General features: G+C 45.3%; 1 protein-coding gene and 1 long non-coding RNA gene across 2 annotated transcripts in view; one reads left to right on the forward strand and one right to left on the reverse strand.

Annotated features, from left to right (window-relative positions):
- Positions 1-19,123, forward strand: part of GABRR2 (gamma-aminobutyric acid type A receptor subunit rho2) — a 46,259-nt gene that overhangs the window by 13,479 nt on the left and 13,657 nt on the right. The gene's annotated exons all lie outside the window — the stretch shown is intronic.
- On the reverse strand, positions 6,998-14,177 carry LOC140636251 (uncharacterized). The gene is made up of 4 exons (XR_012033551.1): positions 14,048-14,177; positions 8,347-8,404; positions 8,012-8,148; positions 6,998-7,492 (listed from the first exon to the last, which is right to left on the reverse strand). It is a non-coding gene; the product is annotated as an uncharacterized lncRNA (long non-coding RNA).

A 19,123-nucleotide genomic window follows, 5' to 3' on the forward strand; every position in this document is an offset into this window, starting at 1 on the left:
CACTCTGCCACCCAGGGATCCCTATCCATTCATCTGTTAGTAGGTATTGGGTGGTTTCCACCTTTTGGCTCTGTGACCAATGCCGCCATGAACATAGGTGTACAAGTATCTGTTTGAAACCCTGCTTTTTAATTCATTTGGGTATATTCAGAAATGGAATTGGTGGATCATATGGTAGTTCTGTTTACTTTTTGGAAGACCCTACACACTTTCTTGTATAGCAGCTGTGCATTTTATATTCCCACTAGCACAACGCTGATGTTTGAAATCAAACTGTTATGGGAGGGATGGAGTGTCCTTATGGATTCTTTTGAATTATATCCAAGGACTTTGTCAGGCTTATCAAGAAGAATGGTAGCAACAAAGTAGGTCAGGTTCTCCAACCAAAATACTTCTGTTCATAAGACAAATACATGTATTTTGAGCTGCAGGCACCTGACTGGTTTCGCTGGTAGAGCATGAGACTCTTGATCTCAGGGTCATGAGGCCAAGTCCCATGTTGGGTGTGGAGCCTATTTTTTAAAAAAAGCCTCATATTTTTTGAGCTGTTATTATGTGTCAGCAGGGCCTGTGGTATCCAGGGACCCAGTGGTGAGGAAGAGTTCACTCTAGTGAGAAAGACCAGTGTTAATGAGATCCTCACTTTAGGAGATGTGAGAACTGCTGGGAAGGAAAGTTCGGAAGCCGTGGGGTACACACAGCAGGGTCTGGTCATGCGGTCCCAGGGGGCTGCTACCCTGAGAAGCCAGGGAGGAAGAACACCAAGGAGTCACCCTTGCCTGGGAAGCATGTACCATTGGAGTCCTTTACATTTAGTGACTTCACCTGAAAAGATAGATTGTTCTCGAGAAGCTAACAGAAACAAAGAAATGATGAAGCGCAGTCAAGTACCACAGAAGCAATGTCCAAGTACCACAGAAGCTACGTTGGATGTCCCTACTGAGGGAGTGAGGGTGCTGAGGAAACGGTCAGTTCTGCTCAGAGAGAGGACCAGAGATGCCTTCCCTCAGGAGGCGATGCTTGCAATGAATCTGGAAAGATGTTTATTTTTTTTTAATTTTTTTAAAATTTATTTATGATAGTCACAGAGAGAGAGAGAGAGAGAGAGAGAGGCAGAGACACAGGCAGAGGGAGAAGCAGGCTCCATGCACCGGGAGCCCGATGTGGGATTCGATCCCGGGTCTCCAGGATCGTGCCCTGGGCCAAAGGCAGGCGCCAAACCGCTGCGCCACCCGGGGATCCCATGGAAAGATGTTTAGTGAGTGAGCCCAGGGGCAGAAAAAAGGACAAAGGACAAACCAGGGAGGAAGGTGCTCTTGGATAAAAGATGAAGTGTGTCAGGGAAATATGAGAAGCTCCATGTGTCTGGACTATATCTAGTGTGCGTGTGTGTGTGCGTGAGGTGGGGCAGAGAGAGAGAAGGCTGGCTGGGCAGGGGCAGCTCTGGGAAGACGGTGCTCTAGGACACTCACTGTGGGCCTGTGGGAGGATGCTGGGCAGTTAAAATGGTTACTGGTCACTGGCTGGCCACTTCTCGTCTGGAACAGAGCCTGTGAGAGGTTAAGCTAAGGCCACAGGGAGAAGTGGAGGGGTCTGAGAGATGCTAAGAAGGGAGACAGCCTCTGATGCCATCAGGGCACTGGGGGCACCTAAGCGTCTGTGCAGGGGGAGACCATTCACTGAGAGGCAGCATCAAGGAAAAGAAACTGGGAGAAGACAGAGTAACAGCGGGGGGAAGAGATGGATGGCTCAGGGGGCTGAGGGCAGAGAGAGCCCAACGTGTTGGGAGTGTGGAGCCATCACCAGGCTGAGGCCTGAAGGGTAAGAGGGGGCAGCAGTTACCTGAATCTAGGAAAAATCTAGAGCTGTGGCCTCTGGGAGAGAAGCTATTCCTCTCATTCTCCTCCTGCCTTCTGATGCCCACTGGCACCTTCAGTGGATGCACCCAGCCCGAAGGCGGGAGGCAGGGACCTGTGGTCGTCAGCAGTCCTCAGCCCAGGCAGCGGGACCCTGCTGTGGCCCTGCTCTGACACACATCTGCCTCAGGCTATGCTCTGTGGGGCCACCAGGCTATACCCACCCGGGGTCTCCCTCCTGGCCACATCTGAGCACAGGGACTTGGACTCACCTGTCCACACTACCTTGAGCCTGTTTCCAGGGCCTGCACAGGCCTCTTCCCTAGGCAAGCCCCCAAGGGGGACTGTACCATCCGTGTGTACACCCCTCTTTCTGAAAGGTGGCTGAGGCATAGCTCTTGGAAGGGGGTGGGATAGACTTATGGGGTGTGGGTGGGGGGTGTCCACGTGCATGCGTAAGAGGCTCTTCTACACGGAGAGTGCTGCTGTGGGTAGGAAAAGGAAGGTGGCTTAGGGCCTGGGGCCTACTCTCCCTGCCTTGCCATGGGCCAGCCTGGAACTCTGAGCAGTCTAAGGGTTCTGAAGTTGGACTTGGCCTTCGGGGTTGTTGTGAAGATATATTTGTCAAAGAGGTAAGTTAGGCTATATATCATGTTGCAGTACCTTGGATTGGTTTATAACCTTCAGATATTCAAGCATATGGCATAGAGGTCTCTGGTTGTACTCTTACCTGTAGGCGGGCCTGCCAATGTTGTTGCTGTCCATAGAGGTCAGCTCCCCAGCACCGGGCAGGGAGGACAGTGGGCCTGGAGGTGAGCACTGGATGGGTTGAGACTGAGGGACTCTGAAAACCCCTGGGGACTGAACCCAGCCTGTGACCAGGGGCAGGTTGGGGCACTGGCTAGGCCATAGGACCTTCCCCACATCAGCTTCTGGAACCCAGGAGAACACCCTTTCTGTGCTAAATTCACACAGCAAAAGGACTGAATTCAGGAGAGAAAGCAGGCAGCACTGGCTCATGAGATAACCGCAAACCCCAATGCTTCCAACCTTCACCTAGGAACCTGCTAGTTTTCTGTTAGTTCTTTGTCAGACGACTCAGGCTGGAGCCCTCATCCAGCCCTTGTCCTTGTCCCCTTCCAAACCAACCAGCTTGAATCAATTCATCCATCAAACTGTCACTCAGATCTGCCCCCCCTTTCCCCTGCCTCACCCCCTTCCACCACACATATTCTCACCTTCTTTCTTAGCATTTCATTTAAATTTGGATTAATTGGGGCATCCTGAGTGGCTCAGCTGTTTAGTGCCACCTTCAGCCCAGGGTGTGATCCTGGAGACCTGGGACCTGGGATCAAGAGTCTCACATCGGGCTCCCTGCATGGAGCCTGCTTCTCCCTCTGCCTGTGTCTCTGCCTCTCTCTCTCTCTCTCTCCCTCTCTCTCTCTCTCTCTGTCTCTCATGAATAAATAAATAAAATCTAAAAAAATAAAAATAAAAATAAATTTGAATTAATTGACAACCTTAAATTCTATTAGAATTTTCTCTGTAGGGGCCTCACTTGACCCCACCTGAGAGCCCAGGTGAACAACAGGGTCACCATGCTCCAAAAGGACAGGTTGCTGGGCCCCACTAATGAGCCAGTCTTGGGATGTTCAATTTAAGAAATTGTTAGATATCCAGTGGAGGCCTCTTTTAATCTTTAACCAACAATCAGGCTATTGGAGTTTGGGTCAGAGATGGGGACCAGGATGGTGATGAGGGTCAGTGTGGCCTTTCAGGGGAGAGTTGGTTGTGGGAGGGGCTGGGTGTCTGCGGGGAAGAGCTTTGTCACAGAGACCACAGAGGGAGGGGTTTCAACAAGGAAACCGGAGCCCCCAGAAGACTCCTCTACTCAGCAGCTCAGCAGTGTCAGGAGGGGACAGGTAGGAGGTGGAGACAGCTGGGGGAGCTGTGGTAGTGGAAGAGTTTGGCAGCAAGAGGCAAGTGGCCATGAGGGCATGAGAAATTGTACAATCTCATTTTGGTTCGGACGTCTCCTTAGAGGTCAGCCATCCAGAGGTTCTCAAACTTGAGTGTGGATCAGCACACCATAGTGCTTATGAAAACCCAGACTCCTGGGCCCCACCCCAGAGCCTCCGGCTCAGGAGCCCTGGCGTAAGACTCCAGAATCCTGTTGCTAACATGTGCCTGTTGAGGCTGTTGCTGCTAAGGAAGGTAGCCCCCCCACCCCCACCCCGGTCTAGTCTAGCTTAGGTCCTAAAGTCCTAACACCAAAAATCCTTCTTTAGCAAAATACCATAGACTGAGCAGGTTATAAAGAGCCTCCATTCTAGAGGCTGGAAGTCTGAGATCATCCATGTGGTTCCTGGGGAGAGTCCTCTTCCTGGTGTGCGGATGGCCACCGTCTCGCTGTGTCCTCATAAGTGTCTCTTCTTACAAGTCCTATCTGTGGAGGTTCCACCCTCATGAACAGCTCGCCTCCCGAAGGCCCTGACCTGCTAACACCACACATATGGCAACTAGGCTTCAGTGTATGAATTTGGGGTGGGGGTGGGGGGAGAGACAAGCATTCAGTTCACAGCAGGCCCCTCCTTCCTTGGGGTCTGTGCCCACCCAGCGTCCCCTTCTACCTTTCCCAGTGATGGATATGTGAGCGGTTTCCCCAGAACAGTTCAGCACAGAGTCAGTGAAATAGAGCAAGGCGGTCGAGGCTGATCCTCGGGGAGTCAGCGGTGCACAGGGTGCACAGGGTGCACAGGGTGCTCACTGAGGCAGCCCATGGACACGGTCTGCACCCGGGTTCTCCCCTGCCCATCCAGGACGCTCTCTCTTGGGCCTTAAAACAATATTTTCTTGAAGTAAGCACCGTGTTAGGGTTCTGGAGGTCTTTAACAAATCACCACAGATTTAGAGACTTAAAACAGCACAGGTCTATTACCTTATGGCTCTGTCGTTCCGAAGTCTGAAACGGGTCTCCCTGGTGACTTAAGGGGTCACCGGGGTTGTGCTCCTTTCTGGAGGCTCCTGACAGTCTGCTTTCTCGCCCTTCCTGGCTTCTGGAGGCTGCCCAGATTCTTGAATTCCCAGCTTCCCCCCGCCCTCTGTCTTTAAAGCCAGCAGCAGCTGATTAAGCTCTCCTAACCCTGCATCACTCTGAACTCTTCTTTCTTTCACATTGAAGGGCCTTGTGATTACATTGGGTCCACCTGGATAATCAAGGCTGTGCTTCCTATCTTCAGGTCAGCTGCTTAGCATCCTTAGTTCTTTTTTTTTTTTTTAGAGATTTTATTTATTTATTCATGAGAGACACACACACAGAGAGGGAGAGAGTCAGAGACACAGGCAGATGGAGAAGCAGGCTCCATGCAGGGAGCCCGAGGTGGGACTCCATCCCAGGTCTCCAGGATCACGCCCGGGGCTGAAGGTGGCGCTAAACCGATGAGCCACCCGGGCTGCCCAGCATCCTTAGTTCTATCTGCTATCTTAATTCCTCTTGGCCATGGTGCCTAACATATTCACAGGTTCTTCAGATCAGGATATAAGCATCCTTGGGGTGGGGGCATTATTCTGTCTACCACAAAGGTATGTAAGGTGAAGTTCATAAACCTTAAGTGTATAGCTTGATTTTTTACATATGTAAACACTTATCCTTGAAAACACTACCGAGATCAAGATCTAGAACGTTTCCAGCTCCTCAAAAGGCTTCCTCATCTCCCCTCCCGGTTAGTGCCTCCCAAGGGTCGCCATTATGCTGACCTCTATCATCACAAATTAATTTTGCTTCGCCTTCCCTCGCTTTCCCTTCCCTTCCCTTGCCTTCCCTTGCCTTCCCTTCCCTTCCCTCACCTTCCCTCGCCTTGCCTTGCCTTGCCTTGCCTTGCCTTGCCTTCCCTTCCCTTCCCTTCCCTTCCCTTCCCTTCCCTTCCCTTCCCTTCCCTTCCCTTCCCTTCCCCTTCCTTCCTTCCTTCCTTCCTTCCTTCCTTCCTTCCTTCCTTCCTTCCTTTTCTTTCTTTCTCTCTTTTTCTTCCTTTAATTCAATTTGCCAACATACAGTAGAACACCCAGTGCTCATCTCATCACATGCCCTCTTTAGTGCCCATCACCCAGTTACCCTATCCCCCCACCCTCCTCCTCTTCTGCAATCTTTTGTTTGTTTCCCAGAGTTAGGAGTCTCTCATGATTTGTCTTCCTCTCTCTAATTAGTTTTGCTCATTCTTGAGTTTCATATCAATGGAATCCTGCAGCATATGACGTTCTGTGAAGTAACCTGGTCCCTCTTTGGAACAGTACAATGGAGAGTGTTTTCATTATTTGAATGCCAGTCTGTCTTTCTGAGGGAACCCAAGAATGTTTTGTGGATGTGGTAGAGAAGGAAGGTTGGTGGCTCACAGCCTTGGCATAGCATGGGAGAGGGTGTGTGTGTGTGTGTGTGTGTGTGTGTGTGTGTGTGTGTCTGGTTTAGTCTGTGTTTCTTGCCTTAGCAGATATAGCATGCTGAAGTGACCAGCAGACCAGCACAGGCTTCAGGTCTGGACACAGAGACCCACTGGGTGGGAGGGTTTTGCTACTGGAGGCAAAAGGAGGGTTCATGGATTTGCCAAAAGACCCATGGAGTTTATTGCAGCTCAGCAGATGCCAGTCCAGGGGTCGGTCCAGACCAAGTACTTCATGACAGAAGCCAGCCAGTGTGGATACAAGGGCCCCTTTCTCCTCTATGCTGCAAGGTCACCCAAGGTGAGGGGAAATCTAAAACACTTTTAAAACCAGACTAGACTGAGCTGCTATTAATTGGTAACTGCAAAATTCTCACACCTTGAGGTATGATCTTTTGCAAGAAAGATCAAAGAAGCTGCCTATTTTTTCACATCTGAGAAGTGTGGGTTAATGATCCACCTTGCTCCGCTGTGCTTCCTGACACTGTTCATACAATCTGAAATGCCTTTCGTCCCTTCATTACTTGTGAGAAGTAACCAATGCTTCAAAGCCCAGCCCAAACACTGTCCCTATGGGGACACTTTCTCCAGTGTCCACTGTCAGAATTAATCAAAAGTTGTCTCTTCTATAAAATTTTCTACAGTGACTTTGGTTAGAATTAATTGAGCTTTCCTCTGGCTTCCTGCAGTATCTCCTAGGTACTCCTCTTTCTTTTTTACATTTTATTTATTTATTTGAGAGGGAGAGGGAAAGAGAGTGAGCACAGGGAGGGGCAGAGGGAGAGGGAGAAGGAGAAGCAGGCTCTCTGCTGAGCAGGGAGCCTGATGTGGGGTTCGATCCGAGGACCCCAGGATCATGACCTGAGCCCAAGGCAGATACTTAACTGACCAAGCCAGCAAGGTGCCCCTCTCCTTGATGCTTCTATTATTACATTTGTGATGTGCCCTGAAACAGAGCTCATTGTCCCCCTTAGTGCGTTTTTCCAGTCCCCCCTGGAGAAAGAAACTGTCTTCTTGATCTCCATGCTCCCAACTGCACCCCTGAGGGCCTGGCCTGATGGACATGGGCAGCGCAGATTTGAATGAATGAAGCAGGCAGTCAGTGTGGCATGGTAACATCAGGAAGCACTGATGGAGAGCATACGTGGAGAGTCTTACGCAGAGTAAGCTGCTGCTATGCTGATCTATGAAAGACTGTGACACCTAAAATATCAAAGTAAGGAGAATAATAAAGAATCATTATTAAGGCCTTGTTTTTTGTTTCAATTAATTTTACTACAAGCCCAAGAACATTTCATTATAAAAAGAGGCTTTGGAAAGACTTTGAAAAGATACGGCCAGATGACGGAAGAGATGAACAGATATTTCTACAAAGAAGACATCCAGATGGCCAACGAATACACGAAAAAATGCTCAACATCACCCATCATCAGGAAAATGTAAATCAAAACTACAATGCGTGTCCTGTCACACCTGTCAGAATGGCTAAAATCAACAACACAAGAAACAGCAAGTGTTGCTGAGGATGTGGGGGAAAAAGGAACCCTCTTGCACTGTTGGTGGGAGTGCAAACTGTGGAAAACACTATAGAGATTCTTCAAAAAATTAAAAATAGAATTCTCACATGATCCAGTAATTCCACTAGTACTATTTACCCCCAAGAAAGAAAACACTAGTTCAAGAAGATATATGCACCCCTATGTTTATTGCAGCATTACTTACAATAGCCAAATAATGAAAGCAGCCCAAATGTCCATCAATAGATGAATGGATAAAGATGGAATGGAATATTACTGAGCCGTAAAAAGAATGAAATCTTGCCATTTGCAACAACATGGATGGATCTAGGTAGTATAATGCTGCAAAATAAATCAGAGAAAGACAAATACCATGTTATTTTACTCATATGGGGAATTTAAAAAACCAAATAAAGAAAGGGAAAAAAGAGATAAACCAAAAGGACTTTTAATGATAGAGAATAAGCTGATGGTCACCAGAGGAGAGGTAGGTGGGGGGAATGGGTACAATAGGTGGAGGGGATTGAAGAGTGCACTTACCAGGAGGAGCATGCAGGAATGTACAGAAGTGTTGCATCACTATATGGTGCACCTGAAACTAATATAATGCTATATGTTAGCTTTACTGGAACTTAAATTTTTATTTTCTAAAAAGATACTGCCAGATGAGTCTGATTCATTCACTGACCACAGCATTTCTTTCGACAAACCCTGGAGGGTTCTTTCCCTTCACTGTGACAAGTTGTAACTCCATCGTAGCTGAGAGCATACACTGCTTATAATTGCCAGCCCTTCTTCAAGGGTGGCCCACAGTGATTTCTCTGTTGTTGGGCTTCCCCATTCTATTGCGGGGCAGTCTGGAGAATTTTATTTCTGCTCGCACTGCTGGAGGTGAGTGAAGCTGCGCTTCACCCAAGGCTGGGGCTGGGTGAGTTTGGGCCTGCGGAGTCCAGGCACAATGGGCGGTTATGCTGGTGTGGTGGGCGGGACACCAGGGTCCCTGTGATTTCCCTGGGGAACTGGGTCTGTGGCACCTCAGTGATGACACCAGGACTAAGAGGATGGCCATCATTCCTGCCTCCAATGTGTGTGTGTGTGTGTGTGTGTGTTTTAAGATTTTATTTATTTATTCATGAGAGACATAGAGAGAGAGATAGGCAGAGACACAGGTAGAGGGAGAAGCAGGCTCCATGCAGGGAGCCTGACCTGGGACTCCATCTGGGGTCTCCAGGATCAGGCCCTGGACTGAAGGCGGGGCTAAACCGCTGAGCCACCGGGTCTGCCCCCTCCAATGTGTATTAAGCCCACTTTGGGCCAGGCTCTCCGTTCTGTGAGTTCTGAGGGAAATAACAATGAATGAGTTTGGGGCTCTACCTTCTAGGTAAATGAGCCAGGCCACAGTAACAATGGCAGTGATAATATAACCATTTATAGAACATCTTATATGCCAAACCCTTCCATGGGCTTTGCAGGGATTAACACATTCAATCCTCATGACAACTATATGAGGTTGGTATATACTATACCTACTTTACAGATAAGGAAATTGAGGCACAGAGAAATTATGTTTGCCCAAGGTCACACTGCTAGTAAATGTTGGAGCCAAAACTCAGCTCCTGGCTATCTAATACAATGGGTTTGTTTTTTTACTTTGTTGAAGCATTGAGTCCTTTGAAAATCTACTTCTCAGAATAATGATAATCTCTCTGTCATGCCCCCCCCTCCGCCCCACCTGTCCCTAGGGGCTCCCTGAAGCTCAGGATAACTACCCCTGCCTGCCTTGCACAGATGATCTCCACGTGAGGACATTTGTAGAGAATGACAAAACACAGGAGCCAAGCAGTTCAGGGCTGCTGGGATGTGGCATGAAGAGTACCTAGAGAAAGCAAAGGAGGGAATGCAAGGCCAGGTGGGGGACCAGAGGGACAAAGAAATGGCCCTCTATCCTGCCCTGGAGCCTGTTCTGTCTTCTGGCGCTCCTGAGGGCAAGGTGGCTTTCTTGGGCTTATCTTCCACTTCCTGATCTTAATCATTCCTGCAGCAGTGGTTCCTCAACCCACTGATAAGCTGGTTCGAGAAGATGGGAGTGGGACCTGCTTCCTTAACCGGAGTTGGTAAATGACCACTATCTTCTCCACCCTGTGGGACCAGAGGGCCTGCAACATCCCCCCACCCCTTGCTCTTCTTCCACGCTTCCGGGGGGAACCTTAGGTCTTGTTGTCTATTGATATGCTAACTGCCCCACCCAACTCTAATGTGTGGGGGTGCGGGTGTCTCAGAAGCTTTCTAGAGTGCAGATTTTGGAGGCTGACAAAGTAGAAAGACAACCCTCCTCCCCAGTGCTTGCGGGGGTGGGGAGTAGATGAGTGTTCTGGTAGGAAAAGAACAGGACCCTGGGTTTCGACAACCTCAATTAGGCAGTTGGGGGAATCCTCCTAGAAGAAAAGCAGGGTTTAAGCTGAGACTCTGGTCAATTTGACTAGATAGAGTAATTATAGCTTGCTGTGTTTCAAATGGAGTTATGTCTATTTTATATGACTATTATTTATTTCCTCTTTTTTGAAATGCTTATTCAAGTCTCATGCCTGTTTTTGTATTGGGTTGTCTGACTTTTTCTTTTTTTCTTTTCTTTTTTTTTTTTTTTTTTTGACTTTTTTTTAATGGGACTCTGGGAATTATTTATATATTCGGCATATGAGCTCTTTGCCAGTGGTGTTTTTTGATAAATATGAGTTCTTGATTTCTTCAATGGAAATATGTTTTTAAGATTTTATTTATTTATTTGACAGAGAGAGAGAGAGCATAAGCAGGGAGAGTGGCAGGGGGAAAGGGAGAAGCAGACTCCCTGTTGATCAGGGAAGCCCAACTCAGGAGCTCGATCCCAACTCAGGGGCTGAGATCATGACCTGAACTGAAGGTAGACGCTTCACCGACTGAGCCACCCAGGTGCCCCTCAATGAAAAATTTTTTATTGAATGGTAACATGTATACAGAAAATATACACAAATCATAAGTGTACAGCTTAGTAAATTATTACAAATTGAACACTTTCATCAAGGAGCACCTAGATCAAGTATTTCCAGAAGTCTCCTCTCCCTGTCATTATCCTTCCATCATGGGCAACCATTTTCCTGACTTCTTCTTTTCTTTTCTTTTTTTTAAGATTTTATTTATTTATTTGAGAGAGAGAGAATGAGCAGGAAGCAGGGAGGAGGCACAGAGGGAGAGGGAGAAGCAGACTCTCTACTGAGCAAGGAGTCTTATGTGAGATACCATCCCAGGACCCTGGGCCAAAGGCAGACACTCAACAACTGAGCCACCCAGCTGTCCCATTATCCTGACTTCTAACACCAAATATTTGTTTTGCTAGGTAATCTCAATTTCAATGTAAATCTATTGATCTGATCTGATCTTTTCTTATGGTTAGTATTTTTTGTGTCCTGATATTGCTCCCCTGAGGTAAGAATGCCTTCCCCTCTATTAACATCTGGAGCATATTGTTTTACTTTTCACATTTGGATCTATAATCCACTTGGAGTTACTTTGCATATTGTGTGATTTGCATATGTATCACCAATTGTCCCAACATTGGTTATTAACGATACTATTCCTTCTCCAATGATCTATAGTGATATCTTTATAATAAGTCAATGTCCTTAAGTGTGTGTGTCTGTTTCTGTTACTTTCTACTCTGTTCCATTTGTCAGTTTGTTCATTTTTATGCTAGTCCTTCACTTCTTGTTTACTGTAGTTCTATAATAAATCTTGATATCTGGTATAGCACATCTCCTCACACTGTTTTTCTTCAAAATGCACTGCTTTGAATTTCCTGATAATCATTTTTTCAAGTTCCATAAGAAAACTTAATGAGATCTTGATTAGAATTGCATTGAGTCTATCTATCAATATGGGATCATTAATATCTTCATAATGTTGAAACTTCCAATACAGGAACATGATTTATTTTCCAATTTATTTAGCTCTTTAATTTCTTTCAATAATATTTCATAGTTTACTTCATAGAGAACATCCATATATTTTGTTAGATTTATTTTAGGTACTTATTCATAGGGTTTTTTTTTAAAGATTTTATTTATTTATTTGGGAGAGAGAGAGTGAGAGAGAAAGAGAACATGGACAAGCTGGGGAAGGGGCAGGGGAAGAGGGAGAAGCAGACCCCCGCCTTGCTGAGTGGGGAGCTCAATGTGGGGCTCCATCCAAGACCCTGGGATCATGACCTGAACCAAAGGCAGATGCTTAACCAACTGAGTCACCCAGGTGCCTCTCCTAGGTATTTTTGATGCTATCATTAAAGGCATTTTGGAAAAAATTTCCTTTTGTAACTTTGACTTTTGTATCCTGACTCTGTATTCAACATCTTTATTAAAATCCCTAATTAATTCTAATAGTTTATCTGCAAATTAAAAAATTATATACCCAATCTTATACAAATAATAGTAATTTTGTTTCTTTTTTCCAGTTGTCATAAGTTTTTCTCATTTCTTTCCTTATTGTACTATCTAGTCCTTTCAAAACAATATTGAATAGAAGTGACATTTACAGGCATTCTTAATATTAAAGGAAATCTTTCAGCACTTTACCATTAAATATGGTATTTACTTGGGCACCTGGGTGGCTCAGTTGGTTAGGCGTCCAACTCTTGATTTTGGCTCAGGTCATGATCTCATGGTAGCGAGACTGAGCCCTGTGTTGGACTCTGCACTCAGCGCAGAGTCTGCTTGTCTCTCTTGCTCTGCTTCCCACCCCCACTCATGCTCTCTCTCAAATAAATAAATAAATAAATAAATAAATAAATAAATAAATAAATAAATAAAATCCTTAAAAATAAACAAATATGGTATTTACTGTAGCTATTTTTTGGTAGCTATCATTTTTCAAATTAAGGAAGTTCCCTTATATTCTTGTGTGCTTTAAAAAAATCATAAATGGACACTGATTTTAGTAAAGGCTTTTCTGTTAATGTGGAAAATTATATTGATTGATTCTATTTTTAGGATTTATTTTTTATTTATTTGAGAGGAAGAGAGAGAGAGTTGGAGGGGTAGGGACTGAGGGAGAGAGAGAGAGAAACCTAAGCAGACTCTGCACTGAGCATCAGTCTCATGTGGAGCTTGATCTCATAACCCTGAGTGCATGACATGAGCAGAAACCAAGAGTTGGCCACTTAACTGACTGTGCTACCCAGGGGCCCGATTCTGTTTTTATAGTTTAGAGTTTTATGCAGAAATTCTCAATCTTAATTTTTTAATCTCTTTGCACTTAGTACACAAAGATATTTTAAAGTTTATGCTATTTCAATATCGAAAGCCCCTTGTTCCTATTTTCTATTTTTTCTGATGGTTATTGTATGTCTTACTTTCTTGTGTGCCTGGCTATTTTTTTATTATGAACTATATATTATATTTACAATATTTTTAATAGAAATAAATGGAGACCTCGGATGGTGTTATCTTCCCCCAGAGAGGATTTCTGTTTGTTTCCATTTATTTCTACCAGGCACCTGGTAGCACTAATACCTGGGGCTGCCTGAGGCCACTACCACTCCAGATAACTTTAACCCACTTGTAGGGACTGACCTGGTTTGAAGCTGAGCTGCACATGGTACCTTCACTGCTAGGATATGCTCTTAGGGATCCTAAGCTGGAGCTAGACCACTTGGTGGGCCCTGGTGTCTAATCCAAGACCTGAGGCTTCCCAAAACAATCAAAAGCATCCTTCAGCTTCTCAGTTGCCTTCCTGAGTTAGCAAATTCTCCCAGGAGAAGTAGATCCAAATGTGGTTTTAAATCTGTCATATAAATAAATAAATAAATAAATAAATAAATAAATAAATAAATAAATCTGTCATCCTACTTACTATTTCTTTTTTGTTGTCTAACCAATTCTATGTTCTTTCTTTTTCTCTTTCCTTACTTGTTTTCTTATGGATTGGCTACTTTTGGTTATTCTTATTTAGGGTTTCCTATTTTAGTTTTGAACATATGTACTCTTGCTATTTTTCAGTGGCTCCCCAGAAAACAACATGAACTCTTGGCTTATCAGACTAGTATGTTAATTAGCTACTTTTATTTCTCTCCCAGACAGTGTGAAGACCTCACAACACTTTCACTTTATTTATATCCCTCCTCATTCAAATGCTATTTTTGCTTGGATTTCTGTTTCGTTTTCTCATCTCCCCAGTATATTATTAATATTGTTTTATATAGCCAATGTTTACTTACAATTATGTGTACATTTTCCATTTTTGTTTTCTCTCTTCATTCTTGCATCTCCAGCTTTCCCTCTGGGATCACATTCCTTCAACTTGAGAAATATCTTCATTTAGGGCAGGACACATGTCCAATTCTCTGTTTTAGTTTCTCTGAAAATTCTGTCTCACTTTCATTCTTGGAGTCAGTGAGGAAGAAGTGGGACATCTCAACTTCAAAAATGGATAAATTCCTCATGTGTGCTTTTTAGGACCATGTGAGGACAAATAATGATAGAAAGGCTAGGAACCAAGAAAATCCTTGGCTACACATGTATCTCCATATCCTGCCTTGACTTTGTCACCTCATTGGCTATACTGCCTGAAATTCCACCAGTGATTTCTAATTGGTTTACCAGATCCCTCTCTCAAAGCAGGAAAACCACAGCAGTGTGACGAGGCCAAGGCAGGAATGCCTACTTAGTTTAATGAGACCGTTTTCTTTCTAACACCCTATGGAACCCAGTCCCACTCAAAACATAAAATTGTTCAAGGAAGGAGGAGAAAGACCAGTACTTTGGAAGACTTTCTCCCAAAATCAGGTCAAGAAGGGCCACAAAATAGAGTTCAGGAGAGCCTGGAAGCATTCGCCCTGGGCAGTGGGCAGGTCAAGGACAGAGATCAACTCCATTGCACTCAGACTAAGGAGAACAGGGTGTTGCTTCTGTTCAAACTTGAGGTGAGTCCCCTGGAATTCAGCTTTAGAGCCTCCTGAACACCCAGACTGTTTACCTCCAACAATCCAGATCTCCTGAGAACTTGACCTGCACTCCCACGTGAGCACTACCTTCCAGAGCACTGACGCCACCCTTACAGGTATTATCAAATTTCTCTGTGAAGGGCAGCTGGAGCTGTGGAGAGCAGGGCAGGCCCTGAGAACAGAGAGACACCGTTCCAGATTCCAAGCAAGCTGATATGCTTTATCTTGAATGTGTCCTTTGCCAAAACCAGCTCCTATTCAAACACTGGGCCCATTATCTGAAAACCGGGCCACTAGGAGGGAGGTCCAAAGAGGTTGATGGCTATATTGTTTCTTCCATTTGGCTCCTGGAAGAACTGGGTGTAGCAGATAGCGTGGCACTTTAGAGAAAGAAAGTGAGGGAGCAAGTACAGCACACCTCCATGAGAGGCAGGGCTACCCCAGTTAACAGCCTAGACGCTGAACCATTTTAATATCTCTGGCTTAGGGGCCAGAGGATGAGGAAACTCAGCCCCACCTCCCTGATGGTTATGCTGGGAGCATGTAGCCCTGTGCAGGGGAGCGGGGGCCAGGAGAGGACCCTGGCCAGGCTGCCTGCAGAACCCCCTCGTGATGCAAGCTCCCTGGGGAAGAAAGGCAGCCCAGTCAGCCCTCAGGAGGGGGCCTCCTCCCACACTGAACATTCCACTTCTGGCGCTTTCAAAGCACCCCTGAAGCCTGGGATAAGGAATGAACACAGCTGTCAGAGCAGGGACTTCCCGTGGGCCCTGACCTAAGCTAAGCCGTCAATTAAAAACTATGGGAAAATAAAAAGATCAGCTTACACTCTGATTTATTTCAGAGGGAAAAACTAAAACTAAAAAGTAAAGCATTGTACTCATTTGCTGAGTTAAGAACACAGAAAATATCCATTACCTCCCACTAGTAATAAATAAAATGCTTCCATTCTATTGGGCTCAGTCAAAAAATGAATCTTTAATGGTGAGATTGTATTATAGTAGCAGGTGTACAGGGGAGTTTTGGGGGTAAGTTGGTGAGTCCATCCAATGCCGTGGGCCACCTCCATGAGGAACCCTTGCTCCCCAGTTTGGGCTGGAACTGAGGATTGAGACTTCTGGTTCCCACTCCATGTCAGTGTCTCTGATCCTCTTTCCCTGCCCATGACCAAAGTCTTGGTGCCTTCCAGAACTTCTCACCACTAAGACCCAGGCTCCCTTGGCCACTCTAAGGTTCTTCTTGCTTAGACCACAGTGGGTCAGCATGCCCTGGTCCTGTACTCCCTGCACTCAGAGGTTCCAGGAGCCCCAGGGCTGGCCTCTAGACAATACCCTCTCCCCAGGAAACCTAGCTCAGCTCCCACTTGACTCTCAGAGATATATATATATATATACTTTTTTTTTTTTGTCTGTGAGTATAATAGCATTTGTTAATATGCTTGACAAACACATTTTTGGTTTTCATTTTCCCCATTTTAGATTTAAAAACCTAGGGACGCCTGGGTGGCTCAGTGGTTGAGCATCTGCCTCTGACTCAGGGCGTGATCCCGGAATCCGGGATCGAGTCCCTCATCGAGCTCCCCTCGGGGAGCTAGCCTCTCCCTCTGCCTATGTTTCTGCTTCTCTCTCTCTCTCTCTCTCTGTCTGTCTCTGATGACTAAATAAATTTAAAATATATATTAAAATCTAAAAAATATTGTATGGAAGTATAACATATAGAAAGTACACAAATTGTGAGCGGACAGCCCGTTAAGTTATCACAAAGTGGGGATCCCTGGGTGGCGCAGCGGTTTGGCGCCTGCCTTTGGCCCGGGGCGCGATCCTGGAGACCCGGGATCGAGTCCCACGTCGGGCTCCCGGTGCATGGAGCCTGCTTCTCCCTCTGCCTGTGTCTCTGCCTCTCTGTCTCTCTCTGTGTGACTATCATGAATAAATAAATAAAATCTTAAAAAAAAAAAAAAAAGTTATCACAAAGTGAATGTAACCATCAACCAGCCCAAGAAATAGAACAATAGCCACAGATAAATCCACAGCTAAACCTGGTTTTGGAAATTTTGCCATGAGCCAGATGGAATTGAGTGTCAAAATCCTGTGCTATGTACTCTTCTACTTTTCTTCTGACATGTCCTGAAAGGATTTAAAAATCTTGTGTAGTATTGTCTTTGGCTGTGATCTTTTTTTATTTTTTTTTTGTATATTTTTTATTGGAGTTTTATTTGCCAACATATAGTATAACACCCAGTGCTCATCTCGTCAAGTGCCCCCCTCAGTGCCCATCACCCAGTCACCCCAACCCCCACCCACCTCCCCTTCTACTACCCCTTGTTCGTTTCCCAGTTAGGTGTCTCTCATGTTTTGTTACCCTCTCTGATTTTTCTCACTCATTTTCTCTCCTTTCCCCTATAATCCCTTTAACTATTTTTTATATTTCCCAAATGAATGAGACCATATAATGTTTGTCCTTCTCTGACTGACTTACTTCACTCAGCATAATACCCTCCAGTTCCATCCACGTTGAAGCAAATGGTGGGTATTTGTCATTTCTAATGGCTGAGTGATATTCCATTGTATACATAAACCACATCTTCTTGATCCATTCATCTTTCGATGGACACCGAGGCTCCTTCCACACTTTGGCTATTGTGGACATTGCTGCTAGAAACATCGGGGTGCAGGTGTCCCGGCGTTTCATTGCATCTGTATCTTTGGGGTAAATCCCCAGCAGTGCAATTGCTGGGTCGTAGGGCAGATCTATTGTTAACTCTTTGAGGAACCTCCACACAGTTTTCCAGAGTGGCTGCACCAGTTCACTTTCCCACCAACAGTGTAAGAGGGTTCCCCTTTCTCCACATCCTCTCCAACATTTGTTGTTTCCTGTCTTGTTAATTTTCCCCATTCTCGCTGGTGTGAGGTGGTATCTCATTGTGGTTTTGATTTGTATTTCCCTGATGGCCAGTGATGCGGAGCATTTTCTCATGTGCATGTTGGCCATGTCTACGTCTTCCTCTGTGAAATTTCTGTTCATGTCTTTTGCCCATTTCATGATTGGATTGTTTGTTTCTTGGGTGTTGAGTTTAATAAGTGCTTTATAGATCTTGGAAACTAGCCCTTTATCTGATATGTCATTTGCAAATATCTTCTCCCATTCTGTAGGTTGTCTTTTAGTTTTGTTGACTGTTTCTTTTGCTGTGCAGAAGCTTTTTATCTTGATGAAGTCCCAATAATTCATTTTTGCTTTTGTTTCCCTTGCCTTCATAGATGTATCTTGCAAGAAATTGCTGTGGCCAAGTTCAAAAAGGGTGTTGCCTGTGTTCTCCTCTAGGATTTTGGTGGATTCTTGTCTCACATTTAGATTTTCATCCATGTTGAGTTTATCTTTGTGTATGGTATAAGAGAATGGTCTAGTTTCATTCTTCTGCATGTGGATGTCCAATTTTCCCAGCACCATTTATTGAAGAGACTGTCCTTTTTCCAGTGGATAGTCTTTCCTGCTTTGTCGAATATTAGCTGACCATAGAGTTGAGGGCCCATTTCTGAATTCTCTATTCTGTTCCATTGATCTATGTGACTGTTTTTGTGCCAGTACCACACTGTCTTGATGATCACATCTTCATAGTACAACTTGAAATCTGGCATTGTGATGTCCCCAGCTCTGGTTTTCCTTTTCAATATTCCCCTGGCTATTCGGGGTCTTTTCTGATTCCACACAAATCTTATGATTATTTGTTCCAACTCACTAAAAATAGTCCATGGTATTTCAATAGGGATTGCATTGAATGTGTAAATGGCTTTGGCTGTGATCTATCTGCAGAGAGATCTTATCTCACACGAGACTGTGAGGCTTCTAGAGGGCAGGATCCCAGTTATCTGTTAAGTACTCTATAGGTATAGGTTGAGTGACCAAATGAATCTGGCCCTGGGCAGGCTGGTGTCCCAAGCCTGGATCTGAGGTTCTTAGGCCTCATCTGCCCTTTATAGGAGGACAATTAACTAGGGTCCCTATTCAAACACTAGAACATGGGATGCCTGGGTGGCTCAGCAGTTTTGAGTGCCTGTCTTCGACTCAGGGTGTGATCCTGCGGTCCCGGAATCAAGTCCCACATAGGGCTCCCTGCATGGAGCCTGCTTCTCCTTCTGCCTGTGTCTCTGCCTCTCTCTCTCTCTCATGAATAAATAAATAAAATCTTTAAAACACACACACAGGCACACACACACACACACACACACACACACACACACTAGAACATTAGTCCCTCTACCCTAGAGTGACAGCCCTGGGATGTAGAAAGTAATCCAGCTCATCGATTCATCCCACAAGCATGGATTAAACATTCACCTTGGTCCAGGAAAGACA

Source organism: Canis lupus, chromosome 7, assembly GCF_048164855.1.
Source record: "Canis lupus baileyi chromosome 7, mCanLup2.hap1, whole genome shotgun sequence".
Lineage (NCBI taxonomy): Eukaryota > Metazoa > Chordata > Mammalia > Carnivora > Canidae > Canis > Canis lupus.